This window comes from Seriola lalandi, unplaced genomic scaffold (assembly GCF_002814215.2).
Source record: "Seriola lalandi dorsalis isolate HSWRI2012SDOR001 ecotype SW California unplaced genomic scaffold, Sedor1 jcf7180002054449, whole genome shotgun sequence".
In the NCBI taxonomy this organism is placed as follows: domain Eukaryota; kingdom Metazoa; phylum Chordata; class Actinopteri; order Carangiformes; family Carangidae; genus Seriola; species Seriola lalandi.
In genome coordinates, this window is record NW_019525002.1 from 62,028 (window position 1) to 82,218 (window position 20,191).

At 40.2% G+C, this 20,191-nt stretch overlaps 1 protein-coding gene across 10 annotated transcripts in view; it reads left to right on the forward strand.

Moving 5' to 3' along the window:
* The window catches only part of tjp1b (tight junction protein 1b), a 54,410-nt gene that overhangs the window by 13,160 nt on the left and 21,059 nt on the right, over window positions 1-20,191 (forward strand). The window contains exon 1 of one of the 10 annotated variants that reach the window (XM_023411105.2): window positions 8,099-8,275. The exons of 7 other annotated variants lie outside the window; for them this stretch is intronic. The gene's annotated coding sequence lies outside the window, so the exon portion shown is untranslated. Of the gene's footprint in view, window positions 1-8,098; window positions 8,276-15,373; window positions 15,393-20,191 lie in introns of those variants that run through there. 2 more of the 10 variants (XM_023411106.2, XM_087175336.1) reach the window with 2 other exon arrangements.

The following is a 20,191-nucleotide window of genomic DNA, read 5'->3' on the forward strand; positions in this document are numbered from 1 at the left end:
AAAAAAAAAAAAAAAAAAAGCCCCAGCGTAAGCATTTATTCGCTGCTCAGTCTTCGGAAAGTGCTGCAGATGCATTTACGGAGAGAGCAACTGCAGCTGAATTAACCAATCTGCATATTCAGGGCCTGTTAGAGGGAGATTGTTCCCGTGTGATGAAGGCGTGGAGCTGCACGACGGTGGAGGGAATGGAGGGCTGGACCTGAGTGAGACACACCACAAAGGCTGTGAAAGACAGAGAGGAAGGAGCAGAGCGCAGGGGGGTGGGGGGTGGGTGCAGGAGATTTATCACGACTACACACTGTATGAGGCCTTATTGGAAGGAGGAGGGGGTGGGGGGGGCACTGTGATTGGAGAAGCAGCTGATTTTCTTTAGGTGAGACAGGTCTGTTATGTAAGAACAGAGTTGAAGGGATGAATTTTTCTTTTTGTCCTATAGGTGATAAGCGTGATGGAGGGGGTTTGTGTGTGACAGTGAGGTGGAGCTGGCCATGCGTGATGCGTGTGAAGGTTGCATGTGTTGAGGGGATGGCAGATGTTGGGTCCTTTTCTGGAGGCTGTGACTAAGGAGCAAGGCCTGCCTATGTGTCCTCTGATGGGACATATGGCAGGTCACTGTAGGCACTCTGCGCTGTGTGTATCTAGCACCATCATGTTGCACATCTTGTAGCAATATATTTACAGCTTTACAGCTTCTGTAGCAGTGCTTTGTGACATTTTTACCACTTCTTTCTGAGATAATAGCATTTCCATAAAAAAAAAAAAAGATAATTTTAAACTTGATTTTTACTATCTTAATTTAACATTTATCATTATTAATTGACTGTGTTTTAATGGTTTATTGTCCAAAAATTTGATTTCTTGTAGTTCTCAGCAACATAATTGGATCAAAAATAATTGTTCATTACTTGAAGGATACAGGGTAAAGATTACAAACAGCAGGGTCCTCAGTTGTCCGTGGAAGATCTGAAGAAAATGACTCGTGCCTCTGAAATGTTTTTATGGTCGGGCTCGTGTCCCTCATCTACAACAAATCATTTCAAGAGAGAACACTCAAACCCACATAAATCCCAACAACTCTATTGACTTTCCCACATGATTTATGACAGGAGGAGAGACCTGGACAGTAAGCACCATCAGCGGCTGAGGATTAGTGGAAATGTAGCTCTAAACCAACATAACATACCATATTTTCCATTCCAAAAATACAGTCTGGATCGTGTTAATACCACAATAACAGCTTTCTATTATGATTTTGGCTTCTTTTCAAGGAGGGCTTGATGTTCATGTTATCCCACCCATTTGAGCAGTTGAGCATAGGGTCAAGTGAAGGACAACCAGCAGGATGATGTAATGTTTGTCGGAATCAAGATGGTGGCCATGGTGGCGAAGTCAGGCATGAAGAATGAAATGCTGGGAAGGTTGTCCTATGACAACATGATCAGTCACAGGGTTTGATGCTCTGTAGATTATATTGTCTGTTGATTAATTATCATGACATGAGCACGTACTGCTTTTCTGGAGGTGATATTTTGTTTGTCCACTGCATCTAAATTCAGATTTTACAGACAGCGAATACACTCTGAATTTATTTGTGTTTATCTGCTCAACATTAAATGATAATGTAAGATAATATCCTGTAATGAAAAGATCTTCATTAATGTTTTGACAATCACTGGAGAATTTTGTTATGAATTACTTATTTAGGCTGCAACCATTGTTTTCATTATCAATTAATCTAAAGATTACTTGATTACTTAATTAATTCAGAGACTGTTTATCCTCATTTAATTGGTCGGTTAAATCAGGCAACATGCACTGTGCATGCAAAGTGTCAAGTGATACAATACTCTAATCTTATGAGATAGGGCTTAACAATTAATCGAATTATTAGGCCTATTGAAATTGAATTTTTTTTTAGAGAAAAGTAAAATGTGTCACAACATACCATTATAAATGAAACAATGAACCAGTGTGGGGCTACAGAGATGCCCCAGCCTACAAATCATATATCAATAATATCATTATTTTTGTATTTTCCTCATTGAAGACAAAAAGCAAAAATGATCATTGCCACTGTAATCGTGACTCATATTGCAATATCACAATGGCAATATGATTTTTTTTTTTTTTGCATATTGTTCAGCCCTAATTCAGGGTCAAAGAAAGACAAAAAGACATACTAAAGATATTTTGTTTCATTACAAAAACCTCATCTTCCTAGTCATGCCAAAATGCCTTCTGCTGTGTTTGAGCATGAATGAAAGGAACAAGTGTGTGTTAATTTCGTGTATTAAGAAGTGTGTGTGTGTGTGTGTGTGTTTTTGTGTGTGTGTGTGTGTGTGTGTGTGTGTGTGTGTGTGTGTGTGTGTGTGTATCTCGCAGCCTGCCGTGTTGCTGGACATGTAGGATGTGTGTTGATGCCCAGGGAGGCACCATATGCTGTTTAGACTCAGGAGCATCCCATCACGGCGGGCCCATGGGTGAACAACCCCGGCTCCTTCTTGTGTCTCCCTCCATCAGCTCACGCGTGCATCATCAGCCAGCAGGGGCTGAAATCACGCATATCCACTCTCCTCGTGCTTGTTTCCATGCCACCATAAATAATTCTTCATATAGATTTCCTCTTGCAGAGCTTGACTCAGACACAGTCGACCGTATAAATAGTGTTCAGCTGAAGTCCTGCAGAGGGCAGAGTTTTACTACCTAAATGTGCAGCAACACTGTCCAACATCCATGTTTGCATAGCTGACGCAACAGAGGAAGGAGGGGTTGGATGTGCAGTTGGGATATTGGGTTTGGTTGAAGGTTTGGTTTTCATATGTGGTGATAGAAGAACCATAGCTTTTGCCAATACACATGTTATTATTAAAACCAGCGGTAGAATGGGAGGAGGTGTTAGTTTAAGATCTGTTGATGGTCATGTGGTTGGTGAAGCCAAGCTGACAAACATACAGTTTAATCCCCCCACTCATTTGATGTATTGTGCTAGGCAGCCTTTTTGCTCTGTTAAAAAATAATGAATTTTTTCCCCCTTACTGGATTTATCAATGAGTCAAACTGTAGTTGTGACAAAATTAATCTCCAGTTGAACTGAGAAGCAGTATAGTATTGTTTGGCTTCTTTCCGCAGTGCGGTAAATTACCCCTGGGTGATTTTTCTCCTTTTTTCTTCCTGTCTTTGTTAGCCCCAATCACTAGCCCTCCACAATAGCCCTGAGTCTGGTCTGAAGGGAGCACCTGATCCTGGACCACCAAGGCCTCTAATTGCTTTACTCTCATCCTGAGCGAGGTTTCTCTCTTGGGAAAAAGCCATGAATAGATGAGCACTTATGAATCCAAACTAATTTAAAGGTCTGTTTGAAGGGAAATAAAAAATTACTGCCACTTCATTAATAATTTAACTAGTAGTCCACATCACAGGTCACATTGACTGTTGTAGTATTTTTTTTCATGAGTTTTTAAACAACACTGTAGGGTTCCCCTGGGTTTATATGAGAAGAGCCTTAGAGAATTTCTGCTTAATAAACATAGATAATTAATCATCAATAATTGTTGCCATTTCCAGCTTACTGTGAAATCACAATTGGATTGATCATGATCCTTCTGCTTCAAAAACGTTTATTCCCCCTGAGGAATTCATGGTTAGCTCTGTAGTCTATGATCTGGGCATGTGTTCAAAGGCAAAAATAATTCAACTCCCCATTTTGCTGTTAAAAAACCTCTCTGCCATACATGCATCCACATTAACTGATTGGAATTGTTCATCTTTATTAGCATTTGTGCCCCCCCACCCACCACCCCACCCCTGCCCCAGCACCCACCCGGGATAAACATACTTAGGTGATTGCTTTTTTGCTTCTGTGCATGATGCTGTAGTTTGATCCAGAGAGGATTTGGACGTTGGTGGCCCGTTGTCACATGATCCGCAGGCCGGGGATGTGAGGTCATTTTATGTCACCTGATATGTCTGAGCTCTCAGCTGTTGGTGGGAAAAAAATGAGATGGAGATTATAGGTTCATTTGGGGAATCTTGAAAAATATGTATTTCCTGTCTGTACATGGGTTCTGATCTTAGCTCTGACATTTATGAAGAGGTAAAACCAGATTTGTGCTTTGTCGATCACATCCTTTATGTTCACATTGTCACATGGGGTTTGTCTCCTTTTTTTACTGCCTGTAGCTCAAAACCATTATTTATTTATTATATTTATTTATTACCTTTTAACGAAATACCTGCCTTTAAAGTATGAGTTTTTTTTTTTTTAAATAGACACTTATGTAATATATGTAAGTAATGTACATGAATGCAAGCACAGTTTTGACTTCACTGCAGCAGTTCCACAGCAGCCAGTGCAACACAAAAATTATCAAACATGTATCAACTGGCAGCCAGATGACAATACAGTTATTTTCAAACTATATACATTATTCATTGCATTTGAACCACAAGCAAAACCACAAAGAGGACAAATGAATCATCTGCAAAATGTGTTGGCCCCTACATAAAAGCCGAGCACACCAAAGCCCAAAGCCCAAAGCCGGCTGCATCATTATCATGAAAATTAATAAGCGTATTCTAATGCAGAATCTAAATGTTAAACTCTAAATGAATGATGAGATACTTCTCCTTTCGCGAGACAGGTGGTTCAATCACAAACTGTAAAATCAGCCGCTAATAAGCTGGACAGAGATCAGGAGGCTGCAGCCAAACTCTGTCACTGTCTCCTGCATGTTTCAGCTGCATTTTACTGCTGCACAACTCTGCTTCACCGAGGTCACACTTCATTCTTCTATAAAGCGCCTTTTGATAAGTTTTTTTTTTTTTTTACTGCTGACTTTACAAGATAGCTCATGCTTGCTACATCACAGACCCCTGTCTCTCTCTTCAGCTCTGAATGGTGCTGTACCGTTTAATCGCGTGGCGTTATGAAACCTTGTCCAAGGAATTTCTGTCCTCAACTAATGGGCTGGCTATCAAGTCAGTGTGCTGCTTTCTCATGCTAGAGGTCAGTGATACTGACAGAGGACAACACAGAAATCACAGAAATACAAGCCTCTGTGTAGTGGCCAGCTCACTCCATTATGGGATTACATTGATGTACTCCAATCTGTAAAACCAAAGACTGGATAACAAGATAAGAAACACAAAGTTTTGAGTATCATCTTGCAGCTTTTGGCAGCATGGTGTCACATAATATCTTTTCCTCTCACTCTGCTATTGGACAAATACATTTATTTTCCTCTGCTGCAGTGCTATGTTTAACGTCTGTCATGTCATTCGATAGCTGTAGTCATTAAAGCTCACAGATAGCCACGCCAACCTTTGCTTAGTAGGCTGTTTTCCTGACCTGTACAGCTGAGAGGTGACTCACTCGCCGTCAGGGGCAGTGCACTCTAAAAGCCAACCTGCTGTGAATTTCTAATTTGCTTTTCCACTCGTGTGATTTGTTCCTGCAGTCATACTCTGGTTTGGATGCTGTCTGTGTGTCTAAATGTGCTGATGGGAGAGAGGGGCTGCGTAATTCTGTTGCACGGCATGTGAAACTTCCCTCTGTGCTGTGGCAGCCAGTGATGCAAACACCGTCGTAGCATTAACAGAGGGTATTTCAAGGGCTTCAACAGAGATACATTATAAGCGGCATGAGCCCACATCAAAGCCAATTCCATCACAGATGCAGACGGTACAAAAGTTTACATTCATACATTACTAGGGGTTTTGATGGATTGATTATGTTTTTCTGCCTCAATGCTTTGGCAACTTTTAATATTGTAATGCATGACGATGACTAATGACGACAACTAGCATCATCTAAGCATCATTCATGCTCAGTGACATATACTATGCTGACATATTGCCAAAGGTTTGTCTGTTATCAGCAAAACTGTAGAGGTGCAGGTCGCAGAAGCAGTTTCCTTTATATTTACGACATATCCTGCTCTTCATCATATTTTGTCTTCCCACAGGATATCTGTGACCGCCCTTGTTTATCTAATTCTTATGACCTTGGCCAACTCTCATTCTTCCATTCAAGATGCCCCCGCCCCCCACTCTTTCTCCTTCCGATCCTCCAATGGAATCTGCGGCAAGTCTCCTTACGTCAGCAACATTGCAGGACCTCTGTGCTCCTCCGGCATTACATTCAGCCGCTATCTTCTCCTACGCTCATTAGTGCCAGAGGTAGGGGTGACAAGAACGGTCACGCAATCTCAAAGTGATAAAATGCACAACAGAAGGTGCTGCAGAGAATTAGGCTCTTCTGGAAAAGCCAGCACAAGAAAAACTAAAGTGCATGTGATAGAGTCTTAAGAGTGGGGTTTGGTGCAGTGCACAATTTACATTCTACTGTATATTGATTAAATCTGTATACCCCATGGGAAGGAGTATTGAGCATCGTGACTGTAGGGTGGATTTTAGTTCTATCCTCTGCATTTTAAATGGCTTTATGCAGCATGTCACTACTACTTAAGTAGCCTACCTCAGCTTTACCTATTAAGAGTTTATGTTTGCTGTAGTTAAAAGCGATATCCAAATAGATTTCTTCATATCGCCTTTCGCATTCAAGACAATATCTTTAATGTGTCTAAATGTCTTCCACATAAAGGGCCTCCAATCTTCATCCTGCAAAGCATATTTTTCAGATCACTAACATTTTGAAAAAAAAAATTAGTTTTTCCTAATTATGCACACATCACATCAGGCAGCACACAGACACACATGGGAAGGCATGAAAGATAACCATCTTGTCCTTGTCCAGTCCTTTGTTTCAAGAGATGCCTAATCAATCAAACCACTCTTTTTTCCAATTCAATTTGTCAAATCAATATTAAGGCCTACTTAACACAAGGAGGTTTTTGTCTCATATATTTTCTTGACATAATAGATAGTGTACATCTGGATGTCAAGTTCTGGATCCAAAGGCAACAACAACTGGATTTATATTGTATCCTGCTGCTAAATGTTAAAAAACAAAACAAGTGTTTTGTGCTTTGTAAAAGTGATTTAAAAAATATGTTGGAAAGTCTTGGTTGGAGCACTATAAAGCAAGCACTGCTCAGCACTTGGTTGGAATGTGTTGTGAAAGTAGTCTATCATCAAATTAATCTAAAATTATAATATAAACAATAATGTTGAATACCCCTCTGTTTAGGTGCATGCACTGCTCTTTGTTGGATCAGGATGCTTGTTAAAAGGTCTTCAAGATAAAATGTAACTGCTTACGTCACATGCAGTAAAGGCCCAGCTTACAATGCTTTGTGTGCACAATAGTTTGTTAGCCCAGAGCGGTTTACCTGTAGAAATCTACTGTACTGATGGTGCAATAGCAAAATCATATTACTTGGAAAAAGGAGGTTACAACAGCCTAGGCAAAGTTCAAACACAGTTATTAACTATGTTTTGGCTGGTATTGTGTTTCTTTTACCACCTTACCTCACTGCAGTGGCTTTCTCATATAGTTTTATTCTGTTAAACACATCCTAATCCATTTTAGATCTAACTGTTAATTTTTTTTTTTGACAGTTTTTACCTATCAAAACTAACTAAAAAGCAGTAGTATGTTTTGTTTTTTGTTTGTCGTATAGGCTAAAAATAGATAGACCAATGTAGATTATTATTATTTTGTCAAAACAAATAATACCCATCAAATAGTAAAATTGTGACTAGCCTTATTATAGTCTAATGTTGAATGTAGTCGTGATATTCCGTAGTTAGAATGCAATCGTTGTAGATATTCATGCATTTGAACTGTTATGTGATAACAGTGCACCATACATCTGCAACATTTTTGGGATTTGTATTTTTTTCTGAGTAATCGATGGATTTGAAATACATGACAGAATGTTAACTGTCGCATCCATTCCTTCATGTACATTGGACATTGCTATGTTCACCGGGAGCCGACAAAGCGCCATCTGTGCGTTTTCACCGACCGTTTGTTCTCACGCTGGAATGGCGCTTGATGCTGCTGGATATCTGCTGCTGCTGCTGCTGTGGACAGCCTCTCTGCATCCCTACTCACCCCCCACCCCCGCCCCCTCAATCCTCCCCCCGCGGACAAACCGGAATGGTTTCTTCCAGGCGAACCTGTCACTGTCACCGCGGCGGTGAAGGCAGCCGAAGTGTGAGAGCAGAGGGGGGGGGACACGGAAGGCTTCATCCACTGCCTGCCATTGCAGTGCGGCGGCTGCTGCTCTGGAGCCACACCAGGAAGACCTTTCCATTCCTTTTCTGTAAGATTTTCACAAGCACGCCGTGAAGGAGCATTGCTTTGGCGAAGGTGAATGGGTTTCTTGATCTGTCCGTGAGTACGTTATTTGGGAGAGTGTTTTTCGCTGTAGCCGCAGGAGCTGACTGGATGTGTGTCCCCCAGCGGGTACAAGCGAGTAATAACGGTGCAAGCCGAGGTAACCTAGCTACCTCACTGCTAGCAAACTGCATCTACGCGCTATGCTAAGTTGTTAGCTAGTTGCTCAACACGCTAACGTTATCTTCTAATTGTAATTATGAATAAGGATGTCCATCGCCCTAGTGTTTTGTGGAGCTTGTGTGAGCGGTAATATTGAGTCACAAAATGCCTTGCGGTCGAGCTGTCATCGGGCGGACGGGTTGTTCCCACGTCAAGTGCGCGGAGCATCCAGGTAACGTTAGCTGGGATGCGTTAGCCTAGCCGCTGGAACAAAATGTCGGCCAGCTAGGGGTTGATTTGACCAAGAGGGTATAACGGGGGCACAAGATTTATTAAGTGTCTGAAAGCAAGAGGCAAGGCAGGGAGTGGTAACGTGAGCTCTGTCACTAGAAATATGACATGGATTTTCTAAATTAAAGGGAAGGTCATGCGGTGGCTCACCTTGTTTTGATGGTGGTCCGTCTGTAAAACCGAAGTGGGTCTTTGGTGAAGCTAGGTAGCAGTTGGCTAACGTTAGCTTGTTAGCTGACTTCAGTTTGGTGACAGAAATATCTGCTTGCCTGTCCCGATGCCTGTAGAGTTTAGCCAGCTGTCATAATCATGCAATGTCATATTAGGGGTGTGTGTGTGTAGGGGGAGGCTTGGCTGTGGGCTACAGTCGGTGTTTGGCGTAACTCATCTGAGCTAACTATCTATTTTCCTTTCCATTGCAACTGATGGACTGTTGCTAACATGAACTAAAAGCACCAGTCGTCACCTGTTGAATATTGATAACACTGGGCAGTGTAGTTTTGTATATTATTATTGTTTTGATAGTTTACATTTGCTTTGAAGTAGTCACAACTTCAGCTAGTACATCGTGTTGGGGCATGGTACACTAAAGTTATAATATCAGATTCAGTATCATGCTATAAAAGTAGACATTCTTGAGGATCACAATATTGTAATTCAGCTTGAACTTGTTTACCTTCTACTTCTAAAATCCCATCAAGAGATAAATAATACAGTTGAATGAACTTATGTTACTGCTATATAAAAAAAACATACAATGAAGGTATCTGCCTGTTTGGTCCCAACCTTGGCTTAGATTGCATATTGTATGAAAACATTATTAATGATAGCCAAAACATCAGGTATTAAGGTAGGAAGGTTAGACATCCTCAGCTTGGGTTTTGTGACTTAAATGTGTCATTAGTTGGCTCATGATGGTAATGTTTTATGAAACGGCGGCTGGGCAGGGCAACAGATTTGTCATATGAAGTGGGGGAGGTACAATACAGATGTTTGTGGCATGTGTGGCATTAAATGTTTCATTGCACTATTGAATTGACTGTTTTTTTATATTAAGATGACAGTGTTGCGCAGGGGATGAGTTTGGCTAACATGTCGCCTGAGAAGAAGAGAATATCTAGCTGTTCAAGGGCAGCAATATATGTTGGCCTGTAAATCATGCTGCCCTAAGCTGTCATGGGAACAGCAGTCATCTGAGTCATCTTGGTTTCAGAAGGACACATGTATCCGATATTTTTCCTACTTAAGTTGAATTTGACTGCAGTGTTGTAGTCCTGTGTATTTGTTGAAACTGTCTGTAATAAGGGGCTCATCCATAACATACCTACGTGACAACAGACATACTAATGAGACTCCATTACTGCATTTATATGATGTATTGAGATATGTTGCACCCTGGAGAAACTAGACTTTGTATATTTTTAAACTTTGGGTTTGCATGTAAGTTAATGTCCAACAAGATGGCTTATGTTTTTGATATGAAGGGAGATCAAAGCAGATGGGCTTTGGTATCTCTTTGAAGTGATTAATGGTCTTAACTTTGTAGAGAGAGAGTGCTGGAAAAAAAATCCAAAAAATGGTGGGAGACACTAAACATAGCATGTGTTGGTTATAGCCTAGAGATATCACTAGAATAAAAAGGAACATGATTTAATGAGCTAGCCTCCACTTTCCTGAAGGTACTATATCTTTGCTTACACCATGGAGTTTTTGTATTATTAGTATCAGTGGGATTTTCATCCATTGAGAGGTATGATTTTAGAGCCTTTGTTTCACCTTCCCTATGCCCATACATGTAATCAGTGTTTGTCAATTCAGGAGGTGTTTCTGTTCCACATTGCAGCATAGTTTAATTCACAAATATTAATCTACGTGTTGTTTAATGAAGTTCAATTGGTAAGAAGTTAATTACATGTCAAAGAGTACTGTAGATGAGCCATGTTCTTAACATAATATTTACACATTTTGAGATGCAATGTATACTGTAACATAACAATCTGTATCCATTGACAAAATAACATATAAATGAAAAATAAACCACAATAGGCGTCCTCGATGCCATTTTGTGAGTCAAGTTATAAACTAATCTTCTTTCCTTTCTTACACATGTTACACTCCCTGGATCTTAGGCTACTTTTTGGAGAATTGTCGCTCGTACCCTAGGCATTGAAAGGTCATGGCTGTGATACATAGCTAAAGCTAAAACTTCTTAGCAAAAAAAATGTGACTTTTAAGTCCATGTTCCCTTAGTACAGTAAGTCTGTCTGTTTTAACGAGTAGCGTGTTTAAATTCTAGTTACGGCCACAGTTCTAGAGAAGCTTGCATGTATAAATCAATTCCTTTGTGAATCCCTCTTTGAAAGGTGTGTGAAATTATCAGGATGAAAAGGCTTACAAAATCACATATCAATCACATTTTAGTATGGAGCTCCTTTTTCTTATAGTGCACAAACATCCCTTATCATTACTGTTTTCATTGGCTCCGTTGTCCTCATTTCAATCACTGACTGAGGAGGCGGGGTGCAGGTCAGTGGCTCAGCTTATCAGCACATTCCTGCCCTCTTGTGTGCTCTGTGTGGGGCACTGATAACTTCAACTGGGCTGATTGAGTTCAGGAGCTGATTTCCTGGTCCATGTGCTCAGGACACACTGGGACTCTGTTTATGATCACTGATCACTGCAGCCATGCAGCCTGGAAATAGACTCTGCTCACACTGAGCCCACTAGTATCGTAGGCTTGAATATTATTATTGTTTTCTAATTATGTTATGTGGATAATGGTCTGCAGAAATCTCTTGCACTTGCATTCGCCAGGAAGCGAGAAACATTGTTATTGTGTAAATAAGTTTTCCAATGTTGTGTTCACAACTTCCACTGCCTCCAAATAGCCAAAAAATCAATTACTGTATTGTACGGTTTAATAATCAAGAGGTGTAAAATATGATTCAATCACATAAAATGATGCGACTCAGCCTGACTACTTAGACAGAATTTCAGCTACTTTTTTGATTTTATTCACAACACATACATATTGGTTTGTGTTATGACAAAAGGTGTAGAGAACAACAGTAACAGAGAACCAGAAAAACTAAATGTGCCCTTGTCAAAGGGAGGAATGTGTACCAGATATATACAATTGGACAGAAAGTACACAAGCACCAATTTTATGACAGCTAATGTTGAATTAATAATGTTGTAACAGCAGCTAATGCTCACTATAATAACTGCCTAAACACAAATCTAATCTGAGCACTTGTTAAATTACAATGTGAACAATCAGCCTTAAAGTTTACCACACGGGATATGGTTTGCCTGTTGGCTTCTTTCATTTTGTAAACTGAAACCCATCATTGGTGGTTAAAAGTACTGCGGCAGAGGCAGTTTTAGCTTTCATGTCTGCCCAAAGCATCTTTGGCAGGTTTCGTTTGGTATCTGTGTGTTTCAGCCATCACAGAGACACTTTATTCAATGTTTTATATCCAGTGGTCACATGGACTGCCTCACACAGAAATTTGTGCCTAGTCAGTAAGTTTGTGTCTTGCCTTTTTCCCCCACACATGACCACTTTAAAAGTGGGATATACTTGTTCAACTTCATAATATTTTAATAAATAAAATTTTTATGTGTTAACATAAAAATGTATATAAAAGTAAAAAATATAGATAAAATATCCATTTAAAATGTGTTGTGTTATATAAGTAAAAGAAACAAAAAGATATTTTTTCTGTTCTAAAATATGGTACAATTCTAATTTCAGTAAAAAACAAATGAACACACAATTGACATAACTAAAATATAACAGAACGCTGGACAAAAACGGGCTGCAGCTAAATTTATCCAGCTGTAAACACAAGCTTTTTCCCCTTTAGGATTATAAATTATTGGACATAGAACTGTGGTTGATTTGTATAAGATTGTATATCTCACCCAGGTGTTCCCAAACATTAAACCTTTTTATGATGAACATAAAAATGAGTGCAACAGTAGATTGAGCTTTAAAGCTGAATAATTAGTTGAATAGTAAGTCAGTTTGTCTTAACCATGATTCCTGTGATATTCTTGAAGAAAAGCTTGAGTTAAGGAAGAAGAACTGTATTTATTTTGCAGGGTGTAATCGCACCTCTGCAGTTTGTGCTCATGAATTCAATATTATAAGAGAAGACATGGTGACTGGCAGGACTGCTGACTCGTAGCTATTAGCAGCTCATGTTCTCTACATGCCTGTTGTGGTTGATGTGGAAATAATTAAAGGCTGGTAGGCAGAAGGTAGTGGAGAGAGCAAGCTATGTGTGGAATCTGTCACCACTCTCAGACTCCGCTCTGAGGGATGTAAATTTAACTCGTCCCCTTCGCCAGCGGTGACTGGGTGTCTGTCAGGCTTGTCCAACTCCATCATTATCCTGCCTGATCGAGGGATGTCGTGACCCACATGGCCTTGGTTTTCTGATTAGTCCATGTAGTGGACTAGGTACTGAATCTGGGCTAAATGTTTATAAAATTGGGTAACTCTTTTTGTGTGTTGAATGCTGTTCAACCTTGAATGTTTCTCTTTATCAGATTGTGATTTCACAAACATGACTGGTTTGTTATTTTGAGGGAGCTCTTGCTTTTCTTTTATCTCCCTTCCTGTCATTGCATTTTGTTTATTTCTTGTATATTTCCATTCAGTGTTCCCTCTCTCACAGACACAAACAAATCTGTAATAGCACTATGTAAATCCGTTCTAAGCTGAGTCACCCATTTAGTTTCTGTGGATGCACAGTGTGTCCATGTCAGCCGTCACTGCTGGTTAACCTACTCAGATAGAGCAGGACAAAGACAGGCTATGCAAATGATGCCCTCACATAAAGCTGTATCTGTAATAACAGTCTCATAAATGTCAGGAATTTGATTAGAACAAGCGGTGTGTTATAGGCAGTAAGGGATATTTAAGTGCATGAGGTTGAGTAGGTAGTTTATAGTTTACTATTAAACCAAGGCACCCTGAGCTTTATGTGGGTAACCTTCTGATCATGTCATGCAGTTGGAGGAAGGGCACAGTGAAATGTTGCCATACTAGTCTCTGATGCAGTATAGAAGTACAGTAGTTTCTGTCACTGTTGTCTCACCTGTCTTCTTAACACGACTTGGACCAACGGTTACATTGTAAAGAGAAGGGTAGGCCCCGGCCTTTAATACAAATCTGTCTGCCATGTATTTCCTGTTGGTGATGAGGGAGAGGGCAGCCTTTCATAGACATCAGTGTATGTGGTTGGCACATACTGCAGATGCTTGAAGTTGCCTTAGGATGAATTCACATGTTTGTGCAGTCATGCAGTATGCCCCTCCATAGAAAACACGTAAGCCTTAATAATGGTGGGGGAAAAGGCTCAACTACTAAAACAAATATGAACAGTCTTGATTAGTTGTCTTACTGTGTCCTCTAAATGCTGCTTGATTAGACATGAGCTACAGAGAGGTTTTTCTATTTGATGGAACAATGTTGTTAGTCTAATTTGCATTTTTTCTGGAACTTGCATATAGTATGTTATTTTCTGAATAATACCATGTTAATGGTTGTCACTTTTAATTAATTATGTAATAAAAATACATCTCCTTTACTTTCCTGACGGCTCTGTGAAGCAGAGGCTGTTGAGTTCATTTGCTTCGTTTCCTTTTATTTAACTACTATAAAAGCCACAGAGGCATAGGAATGGGCTGGTGATGTTTCAGCTGTCTCACAAAGTGACATTTGAATCAAGAAATCCATATTAAATGGATGTCAAACACAGTGTTGCCCTACCGCTACATTTTTGTTCAGATGACAAAATTTCTCTGAACAACCTCTCTTGTTGTATATGGGATGTTACACAAGTTACATGTGCCTCTTTGCTTTTCTCTCAGCCTCCCATTTCCCTTTCTTGGGTCGTTAAGCTTGGTCTCATTTTCATCTGCTTTTTTAGCAACCTGTTAATTTTTGGCTAAATTTTATGTTAAAGGTGTGATGTAATGGTGATTGTATTTATGCTGTCTTGAGCTGCAGAAAAAAAAATACAAAGTATAATGTCCTCCTGCTTTATATGTTTATGATTGCTGACCATCAAACTGACAGCTAACCTTCTGTGGGATGTCTCTGACCCGATTAGCATAATTTATGCATGTAATGCAGCACACCTGGAGAGGAGGGGCGTACATAATGCCCCACATGCAGAGAGAATTGATAGATTCTGTTCAGGTTCAACACGGCAGCTCGAGGGTTAAGTCCGATACAGCAGTTTACACTGCGGATGGATGTTCGCTAGTACAGAGGAGTCCCATGCTGTAGCGGAACTGCAGATCCCACACAGATCGCTGCCAAGCCAGAGGGGATTTGCTTCGATCCCATGAGCGTGTAAGGAGAGAGCTGAAGGGAGGGATAAATTCTGAAGAAAGATGTTGGGAGAGGACACAGACCCGTGCGGGGCACAAGAAGCATTAGGGTGTAGCTGCGGGGTGTGTTTCATAACCCCTCACCTGTGGTCGTAATTTCAGTTGTTTCAGAGCTAGGAAAACAGCAAAGGAAGGTGGGGGCAAGTGCCTCCCAGCACTGATTGGTGCGGTCATGCACTGAGGCTGCTGATGTGCATCTGCAGGAATCTCCTGCTGGATTTACTGAAGAGTAGCTGGAGGTTTGAGAGGCTTTTGTCTGTTTCCTCTGTAGTGACCAGGATGAACTGATGTAAGTACCCCTGATCTTCTGTGCATCCAGTTTTATCTGAATACTTAAGCAATAAACCAAAGAAATGACGGAGTGAGGTCTAAGTCTGTTTTACTGTAGCCTTTTAATATTGCACGTGTGTGTCTTTTGTGGATGTAATGATTATGTTTCATGTCACAGTTAATAGGTTTCATCTCTTGACCTTCTCATCACACATGTAGTGCTGCATCTCTGCTACTCTCTCCCCTCCATTAGAGATCTGCAGTACAGTGTCTAACCATGTTGTATGTGCAGAGTGTCACTTATCTCTCAGGGGACCTCCTGACTGGTGTTAAGCCACGGGCCTTCGTTAGCATTTGAATATGTTCTCCAAAGCAGGAGGGGTTTTCGCAGTTGTCAGCAGTCTCCAGCAGTCTCCTGCACATCGTTTTCAATTTCTGAAGTGATCAATCATCTTATTCTACTTGTTTGCTGCTTCACTGCCGGCAGCCACAGTGGAGTATGATCCTGTTGTTGTTTTCTGTCTTTGGCTGCAGTGCAACTTGCACAGTGTTCTGAAAGTATGCTTGTTTGGACAGCAATTTGTTTATTGCTGGCATGCATTGTGTCAGTGTCATTCCTGGTTTGATTTAATGGTTATAAGATTTTGATTACTTAGAACTTTTGAGAAAATGTTTATTTTCCTCCATTAGACTCAGCACCACTGAGCAATTTTGCTGCTTGTTATCATGTGGGGATCCATCTGTAGTTGGGCTGGAAATTCAATTGGGTCCCAAATAGAAAAATTGTGTTTTTTCTCAAATTGATTTTTTTTTTTTTTTTAAAGAGCTGTGGTGAATTGTGGTTTTATGCAGAGAACTGTATAATACCATGTCATGTCTTATTAAATTTCTCAAAAGAAATGTTGCTGAATCTGTTTTGTTTCAACTAATCTGCAAAAATTCTGAGCTAAATTTTGTACCACAATGTGATTCAGTACCATTCTGTTTAATGTTGGTATCCAGGCATCAACACTAAGCATCCTCTGTTGTAATACTTGTTTGAATGGCCACATTTTCTCTGTTCTGGTGCTGTAAATGATTTCTGAAAGTGATCTACCTCTCTGTTTTCTTCAGACCCTACAGACAAATCCAACAAATGGGCACTAGGGAGGAGTGAATGTATTTTCTTCACTGTATTGCATCATTTGTTTCAGTCGGTCTTTGGCATTTAATTCAACCAAAGGTTATTAAATGTTCTCCAGTGTTCATGCTGCAAGTTTCCCTTAAATCACTCTGTTGCAGCATCACAACGGCAGAATTAATGAGAGCTATTTTTAGCTACTCTGGTCCCAGAGCGGTCAAAATTGAATAAGGTTCTGCCTCACCCCTAAACCGTACTAGAGCACAAAATCTATTCTCTAAGTCAGAGAATTGAGCACCCCACCATATTGCCTCCTCAAAAGAAATGATTTTGTTTTTCTGCTGAATAGAGAGTTGGGGAGCCAGCACTCTTTAATTTTAATGATACTTCTAAAGTGAATGAAACACCATCTTAGCTTCTCTCGTCATGGGTCGTTTTTTGGTTCAGATTTTATTTTACACAGTGAATGAATAAATGCGCCACTATTTGTAAAGCAGCAAAGCAGTTGACTATTCTCTGTTTTTGTGGTCGCTACAGCACAGAGTCTAGAAAGTGAAGACGGAGGCAGAGATGTGAGGTGTGGGTTGTAATGCAACTCCAGACGTCTCTCAGTATTGTACCAGCGTGATTGATTTCTGGATTTGAAAAGAACTGTCAAAATATTGATACGCTGCCAAAGTGGCTCGCAGACTTTGCTAATATTACATTGTACACGTGTTTGTCATTGCTTCAGTTTCGTCACCGCTTATAGATGAATATTACTTACTAATTACTTACTAATACTACATACTACAAATGCCTGCCTCAGATACTAGTAACATTGGCCATATTTGTCAGTGAACTGACATAATTGATTTAGAGATTAAACAAGTACTAATTTAATTGATTAATCAACTGACATATGAATCTTTTAAGCCCTTTTTAAAGCAAATTGCTTCTGTAACAACTTCTCAAATATGAATATTATTTGGTTTTCTTAGCCGCCTGTGATAGCAAGTTGAGTCTGTTTTGGACTGTTGGATTTTTTTTTTTAAATTTTATACAGGATTAATTGATAAATCAACAAGGTACTTATGTAATGCAACTTATTGTTTTATTATTGATTAACCTCAATATTTTCTTGATCAATCTTTTGGACTGTAGTATTCCAAATCACAAGCTCTGAGAGCCCATGGAGGTGTCTTTCTTAAAATGTTGTTTTTTGTCTGACCAACAATCCAAAACCCAAAGATTTTCAGTTTCCTATCACAGAAGACTGAAAACCAGAAGATCAGTTGAGAAGCTGGACTCAGTCAGGTTCTGTCATTTATGCTCAAAACATCCCTTATAGTCAATGATTAATAGATAATCAGAATAGTTCCAGATGAAATTTCTTTCAACTCACTAATTAATTGACTAATTGTTTGTACACTACAATAATGGAACTAATCATTAGTGCAGCCCTATATTGAAATTTGAAATTAATATCTTAAAATGCTGTTGGTGGAGCTTTTATTTGACAGACGTGCCTCAGTAGCTTGTTCTGCTGCAGAGGAATAAACCAATGTGGGCTCATTGAACAATTGTGTTGTTTACCATTCGTGTATTGACCTGACAGAGTCCGTTTTGACCACAGCTTTCCTGTACTTTCTCCACTCTCAGCTGTGTGGTCCATCTGTGTTGTAGTCCATCTGTGTCGTTGTGCTGGCTCCCAAGTTGCCTGGTTGTAATCCCCCAAGCATGACCCAACCGACATGGTGTGTCTCCACTGTGGAGCGGCTGCCAGCCCTGGCTCCGGCTTGTGGCATGAAGCTTCTGTTGGCACCAGTTGTTTGTGGCCATAAAGGGCATACACAACAGAGCCACAAAAACTCATCAGTCACTGGATGCTGATGAGACTTTGCTTCAAACTGTGTACAGGAGCAGTGCAGAGTCTTCACAGCTCAAATCAAACTATGGGAAGCTGTTCCTTTTTTTGTCTTTCTCTTCTGTTTGCTTGCCTGTTGAGATTAGTGCCTTTGCCTCTGAATCAGTTACTACAGTGTTGGTTTGGTTGTGTGGATGGATGCAAAATGCTATGTGAAAACAGTATTTTTTGCTGTTCTGCAGAGCTTTTGTTGTTTAACTTTGTTAATTCCCACAAAGAACAACACTTCTGAAGTGTTCTTCAATGGTAACATGTTTGTGTTTGACAAATGTCAGGCCATTTGTGCAGACGTTGTGTAGATGTACATATAGCAGCAAATAAGTGGTGCTCATCTAAAATGTAAAACAGGCTTTTGTTTTTAAATTAATTCAGCCGTGTCTTTTTTTAAACCTTCCACAGTTGAGAGGTACCTTCAGACACGGCCTGAAAATGTCAGGCCACTTGAACAACACCACACTGTTCCCCCTCTGTTACCAGAGCAACAAGCTCTGCAGGAGGAGCAAGCAAAATTACATCCCTTCAAAGTGAAAGGTGTGTGTGTGTGTGTGTGTGTGTGTGTGTGTGTGTGTGTGTGTGTGTGTGTGTGTGTGTGTGTGAAGGAGGGGAGGGAGGGAGAGAGAGATGCACACACTGCAGGACCCTGCTAAATCTGTTTTTGTTATTTTTTTTCTTCTTCCTCCTTAATTCTGTGTAGTTTTTACTCCATTTTAGATTCCCCCTGCTTTGCTCCATTTGGGATTTTACATTCCATTAATTTTATGGTGATTTATTTGTATTGAATTGGGCATAGTAAGCATTCTCTAATCATATTTTCCAGACAACAAAATCATATTTCTTGCAACCCCGCTGCAACAGGGGGCCTAAACATTATACGTTTGTGTGTGTGCATGTTTGTGTTATGCTGCATTAGTGCCTATAAAGGATTTCTGAAAGTGGAATGTCGACTGGAAACAAGTACCTCCTATAACTTTCCAGTTTACTGGCAAACCCTCTATAAATTCGGACGAAATGTTAGAGTTCTTTACATCAGCGTTTCCACAGTGCTGATCAATTAGACACAGGCATAAATCGTCCTCCCCAAAGAGCAAACTTTCCAGTGAGAATTCATACCTGTTTTCAGCAGTCTTGTTAATATTGAGATGACTTCTTTTTTTTTTTTTTTTACCTTTTCACGTGCAGTGTATTCTGTATAAAAGGCCAGGAGGAGTTCCCTTGTTCAAACTTTTGTTCACCCCCTTGTGTGAGAGTCCACCATAAGCTGCTTGAGGGGTTTGTGACTTCTGCTGCCTTGCCGGGAACGTCTGGGGCCACTTGTGGCGATTTATTCAGCTGCCTGTTTTCCCAGACGCTAGCTAACGTTTGGCACCCTGCCGACAGGTCTCGACAGACGTAAGGACGATGTGTTGAAGGAAGCCTGGGTGGTAAAACAATAAACAGGATGGCAACAGAGACAGTTGGATAAGTTACTACCTCAGACTGTGCTTTTCTAACATACAAAATCAAAGTAGGGCATTTCTTTTTCTTTAAAATTGACTGTACTTTTTCATTTTTTGCAGTCCAAAATGTAGCCGTAATCATCACTTTCGGGAACCATTAGCAGGTTGTCATGCCGATTTGGGTACATACTGTATTATTTGTCAACGTGAAGCTGGACACTTACTAGATGTTTTGGGTTTTAAGCTGCCAACACACTGGCAATGTCAGCTGAGTGTCCAAACACTGGAATTAATACTGCTTTTAATATCAGACTCATCTCCCTTCGCTCATCTGTCATCACGCTTTAATGTGCCGC